This window comes from Papaver somniferum, chromosome 11, assembly GCF_003573695.1.
Source record: "Papaver somniferum cultivar HN1 chromosome 11, ASM357369v1, whole genome shotgun sequence".
Classification (NCBI taxonomy): domain Eukaryota; kingdom Viridiplantae; phylum Streptophyta; class Magnoliopsida; order Ranunculales; family Papaveraceae; genus Papaver; species Papaver somniferum.
Genome location: NC_039368.1, coordinates 99,439,298 through 99,446,256, shown reverse-complemented (window position 1 = coordinate 99,446,256; position 6,959 = coordinate 99,439,298).

The window sequence follows — 6,959 nt, the reverse complement described above, 5'->3', positions numbered from 1 at the left end:
TATAGGTTACAGTTTATCCTATCTGATATATGTCACACCTCAAACCTCAGCTGGACGAGAACATCGGGTCTGTATATGGTAATCTTGCAACATGAGTTCAGTAATAGGTTGCAGTTTCATCCAACCTAATATATTTCACACCTCAAATCCCACCTGGACGAGAACATCGGGCCTGTATATGGTAATCTTGCAACATGAGTTCAGTAATAGGTTGCAGGTTCATCCAATCTGATATATTTCACACCTCAGACCTCACCTGGACGAGAACATCGTGTCTGTGTATTGTAATCTTGCAACATGAGTTCAATAATAAGTTGCAGTTTCATCCAATATGATATATGTCACACCTCAAACCTCATCTGGACGAGAAAATAGGTTCTGTATATGGTAATCTTGCAACCTGAGTTCAGTAATATGTTGCAGTTTCATCCAATCTGATATATTTCACACCTCAAACCTCACCTGGACGAGAACATCGGGTGTGTATATGGTAATCTTGCAACCTTAGTTCATTAATAGGTCGTAGTTTCATCTAATCTGATATATTTCACACCTCAAATCACACCTGGACGAGAACATCGGGTCTGTATATGGTAATCTTGTAAGATAAGTTCAGTAACAAGTTGCAGTTTCATCCAATCTGATATATTTCGCACATCAAACCTCACCTGAACGAGAACATAGGGTCTGTATATGGTAATCTTACAACCTGAGTTAAGTAATAGGTTGCAGTTTCATCTAATATGATATATTCTGCACCTCAAACCTCACCTGGACGAGAACATCGGTTCTGTATATGGTAATCTTGCAACATGAGTTCAGTAATAGGTTGGAGTTTCATCCAGTCTGATATATTTCACATCTCAAACCTCACCTGGAAGAGAACATCTGGTCTGTATATGGTAATTTTGCAACCTGAGTTCAGTAATAGGTTGGAGTTTCATCCAATCTGATATATTTCACACCTAAAATCTCACCTGGACGAGAACATAGAGTCTGTATATGGTAATCCTGCAGTATGAGTTCGGTAATAGGTTGAAGTTTCATCCAATCTGATATATTTCGATCCTCAAACCTCACCTGGACGAGAACATCGGGTTCGTATATGGTAATTTTGCAACCCGAGTTCAGTAATAGGTTGCAGTTTCATCCAATCTGATATATTTCACACCTAATATCACACCTAGACGAGAACATCGGGTCTGTATTTGGTAATCAAGCAACCTAAGTTTAGTAATAGGTTGCAGTTTTATCTAATCTGATATATTTCACACCTCAAATCCCACCTGGACGAGAACATCGGGACTGTATATGGTAATCTTGCAACATGAGTTCAGTAATAGGTTGCAGTTTCATCCAATCTGATATATTTCACACCTCAAAACCCACCTGAACGAGAACATCGGGTATGTATATGGTAATCTTGCAACATGAGTTCAGTAATCGGTTACAGTTTCATCCTATCTGATATATGTCACACCTCAAACCTCACCTGGACGAGAATATCGGGTCTGTATATGGTAATCTTGCAACATGAGTTCAGTAATAGGTTTCAGTTTCATCCACTCTGATATATTTCACACCTCAAATCCCACCTGGACGTGTATATGGTAATCTTGCAACATGAGTTCATTAATGGGTTGCAGTTTCATCCAATCTAATATATTTCACACCTCAAACCTCACTTGGACGAAAACATCGGGTCTGTATATGGTAATTTGCAACCTAAGTTCAGTAATAGGTTGCAGTTTCATCCAATCTGATAAATTTCACACCTCAAATCCCACCTGAACGATAACATCGAGTATGTATATGGTAATCTTACAAAATGAGTTCAGTTATAGGTTACAGTTTTTCCTATCTGATATATGTCACACCTCAAACCTCAGCTGGACGAGAACATCGGGTCTGTATATGGAAATCTTGCAACATGAGTTCAGTAATAGGTTGCAGTTTCATCCAACCTAATATATTTCACACCTCAAATCCCACCTGGACGAGAACATCGGGCCTGTATATGGTAATCTTGCAACATGAGTTCAGTAATAGGTTGCAGGTTCATCCAATCTGATATATTTCACACCTCAAACCTCACCTGGACGAGAACATCGTGTCTGTGTATTGTAATCTTGCAACATGAGTTCAATAATAAGTTACAGTTTCATCCAATATGATATATGTCACACCTCAAACCTCATCTGGACGAGAAAATAGGTTCTGTATATGGTAATCTTGCAACCTGAGTTCAGTAATATGTTGCAGTTTCATCCAATCTGATATATTTCACACCTCAAACCTCACCTGGACGAGAACATCGGGTGTGTATATGGTAATCTTGCAACCTTAGTTCATTAATAGGTCGTAGTTTCATCTAATCTGATATATTTCACACCTCAAATCACACCTGGACGAGAACATCGGGTCTGTATATGGTAATCTTGTAAGATAAGTTCAGTAACAAGTTGCAGTTTCATCCAATCTGATATATTTCGCACATCAAACCTCACCTGAACGAGAACATAGGGTCTGTATATGGTAATCTTACAACCTGAGTTCAGTAATAGGTTGCAGTTTCATCTAATATGATATATTCTGCACCTCAAACCTCACCTGGACGAGAACATCGGGTCTGTATATGGTAATCTTGCAACATGAGTTCAGTAATAGGTTGGAGTTTCATCCAGTCAGATATATTTCACATCTCAAACCTCACCTGGAAGAGAACATCTGGTCTGTATATGGTAATTTTGCAACCTGAGTTCAGTAATAGGTTGGAGTTTCATCCAATCTGATATATTTCACACCTAAAATCTCACCTGGACGAGAACATAGAGTCTGTATATGGTAATCCTGCAGTATGAGTTCGGTAATAGGTTGAAGTTTCATCCAATCTGATATATTTCGATCCTCAAACCTCACCTGGACGAGAACATCGGGTTCGTATATGGTAATTTTGCAACCCGAGTTCAGTAATAGGTTGCAGTTTCATCCAATCTGATATATTTCACACCTAATATCACACCTAGACGAGAACATCGGGTCTGTATTTGGTAATCAAGCAACCTAAGTTTAGTAATAGGTTGCAGTTTTATCTAATCTGATATATTTCACACCTCAAATCCCACCTGGACGAGAACATCGGGACTGTATATGGTAATCTTGCAACATGAGTTCAGTAATAGGTTGCAGTTTCATCCAATCTGATATATTTCACACCTCAAAACCCACCTGAACGAGAACATCGGGTATGTATATGGTAATCTTGCAACATGAGTTCAGTAATCGGTTACAGTTTCATCCTATCTGATATATGTCACACCTCAAACCTCACCTGGACGAGAATATCGGGTCTGTATATGGTAATCTTGCAACATGAGTTCAGTAATAGGTTTCAGTTTCATCCACTCTGATATATTTCACACCTCAAATCCCACCTGGACGTGTATATGGTAATCTTGCAACATGAGTTCATTAATGGGTTGCAGTTTCATCCAATCTAATATATTTCACACCTCAAACCTCACTTGGACGAAAACATCGGGTCTGCATATGGTATTCTTGCAACCTGAGTTCATTAATAGGTTGCAGTTTCATCCAATCTGATAAATTTCACACCTCAAATCCCACCTGAACGATAACATCGAGTATGTATATGGTAATCTTACAAAATGAGTTCAGTTATAGGTTACAGTTTATCCTATCTGATATATGTCACACCTCAAACCTCACCTGGACGAGAACATCGGGTCTGTATATGGTAATCCTGCAGTATGAGTTCGGTAATAGGTTGAAGTTTCTTCCAATCTGATATATTTCGATCCTCAAACCTCACCTGGACGAGAACATCGGGTTCGTATATGGTAATTTTGCAACCCGAGTTCAGTAATAGGTTGCAGTTTCATCCAATCTGATATATTTCACACCTAATATCACACCTAGACGAGAACATCGGGTCTGTATATGGTAATCAAGCAACCTAAGTTTAGTAATAGGTTGCAGTTTTATCTAATCTGATATATTTCACACCTCAAATCCCACCTGGACGAGAACATCGGGACTGTATATGGTAATCTTGCAACATGAGTTCATTAATAGGTTGCAGTTTCATCCAATCTGATATATTTCACACCTCAAAACCCACCTGAACGAGAACATCGGGTATGTATATGGTAATCTTGCAACATGAGTTCAGTAATCGGTTACAGTTTCATCCTATCTGATATATGTCACACCTCAAACCTCACCTGGACGAGAACATCGGGTCTGTATATGGTAATCTTGCAACATGAGTTCAGTAATAGGTTTCAGTTTCATCCAATCTGATATATTTCACACTACAAATCCCACCTGGACGTGAACATCGGGCCTGTATATGATAATCTTGCAACATGAGTTCAGTAATAGGTTGCAATTTCATCCAATCTGATATATTTCACACCTAAAATCACACCTGGACGAGAACATCGGGCCTGTATATGGTAATCTAGCAACCTAAGTTCAGTAATAGGTTGTAGTTTTATCCAATCTGATATATTTCACACCTCAAATCCCACCTGGACGAGAACATCGGGTCTGTATATGGTAATCTTGCAACATGAGTTCATTAATAGTTTGCAGTTTCATCCAATCTGATATATTTCACACCTTAAACCTCACCTGGACGAGAACATCGGGTCTGTATATGGTAATCTTGCAACATGAGTTCAGTAATAGTTTGCAGTTTCATCCAATCTAATATATTTCACATCTTAAACCTCACCTGGACGAGAACATCGGGTATGTATAGGGTAATCTTGCAACATGGGTTCAGTAATATGTTGCAGTTTTATCTAATCTGATATATTTCACACCTCAAATCCTACCTGAACGAGAACATCGGGTATGTATATGGTAATTTTGAAACATGAGTTCAGTAATAGGTTGTAGTTTCATCCAATCTGATATATTTCACACCTCAAACCTCACCTGGACGAGAACATCGGGTATGTATCTGGTAATCTTATTATATGCGTTCAGTAATAGGTTGCAGTTTCATCCAATCTGATATATTTCGCACCTCAAAGCTCACTTAGACGAGAACATCGGGTCTATATATGGTAATCTTGCAACATGTGTTCAATAATAGGTTGGAGTTTCATCCAATCCGATATATTTCGCACCTCAAACCTCACCTGGACGAGAACATCGGGAATGTATATGGTAATCTTGCAACCTGAGTTCAGTAATAGATTGCAGTTTCATCCAATTTGATATATTTCACACCTCAAACCTCACCTGGACGAGAACATCGGGTCTGTATATGGTAATCTTGTAATATGCGTTCAGTAATAGGTTGCAGTTTCATCCAATCTGATATATTTCGCACCTCAAAGATCATCTAGACGATAACATCGGGTCTGTATATGGTAATCTTGCAACATGAGTTTAGTAATAGGTTGCAGTTTCATCCAATCTGATATTTTTTCGCACCTCAAACCCTACCTAGACGAGAAAATAGGTTCTGTATATGGTAATCTTGCAACCTGAGTTCAGTAATATGTTGCAGTTTCATCCAATCTGATATATTTCACACCTCAAACCTCACCTGGAAGAGAACATCGGGTGTTTATATGGTAATCTTGCAACCTTAGTTCATTAATAGGTCGTAGTTTCATCTAATCTGATATATTTCACACCTCAAATCACACCTGGACGAGAACATCGGGTCTATATATGGTAATCTTGTAAGATAAGTTCAGTAACAAGTTGCAGTTTCATCCAATCTGATATATTTCGCACATCAAACCTCACCTGAACGAGAACATAGGGTCTGTATATGGTAATCTTACAACCTGAGTTCAGTAATAGGTGGAAGTTTCATCTAATATGATATATTCTGCACCTCAAACCTCACCTGGACGAGAACATCGGGTCTGTATATGGTAATCTTGCAACATGAGTTCAGTAATAGGTTGGAGTTTCATCCAGTCAGATATATTTCACATCTCAAACCTCACCTGGAAGAGAACATCTGGTCTGTATATGGTAATTTTGCAACCTGAGTTCAGTAATAGGTTGGAGTTTCATCCAATCTGATATATTTCACACCTAAAATCTCACCTGGACGAGAACATAGAGTCTGTATATGGTAATCCTGCAGTATGAGTTCGGTAATAGGTTGAAGTTTCATCCAATCTGATATATTTCGATCCTCAAACCTCACCTGGACGAGAACATCGGGTTCGTATATGGTAATTTTGCAACCCGAGTTCAGTAATAGGTTGCAGTTTCATCCAATCTGATATATTTCACACCTAATATCACACCTAGACGAGAACATCGGGTCTGTATATGGTAATCAAGCAACCTAAGTTTAGTAATAGGTTGCAGTTTTATCTAATCTGATATATTTCACACCTCAACTCCCACCTGGACGAGAACATCGGGACTGTATATGGTAATCTTGCAACATGAGTTCAGTAATAGGTTGCAGTTTCATCCAATCTGATATATTTCACACCTCAAAACCCACCTGAACGAGAACATCGGGTATGTATATGGTAATCTTGCAACATGAGTTCAGTAATCGGTTACAGTTTCATCCTATCTGATATATGTCACACCTCAAACCTCACCTGGACGAGAACATCGGGTCTGTATATGGTAATCTTGCAACATGAGTTCAGTAATAGGTTTCAGTTTCATCCAATCTGATATATTTCACACTACAAATCCCACCTGGACGTGAACATCGGGCCTGTATATGGTAATTTTGCAACATGAGTTCAGTAATAGGTTGCAGTTTCGTCCAATCTGATATATTTCACACCTCAAACCTCACCTGGACGAGAACATCGGGTATGTATATGGTAATCTTGCAACCTGAGTTCAGTAATAGGTTGTAGTTTCATCCTATCTGATATATTTCGCACCTCAAACCTCACCTGGACGAGAAAATCGGGTCTATATATGGTAATTTT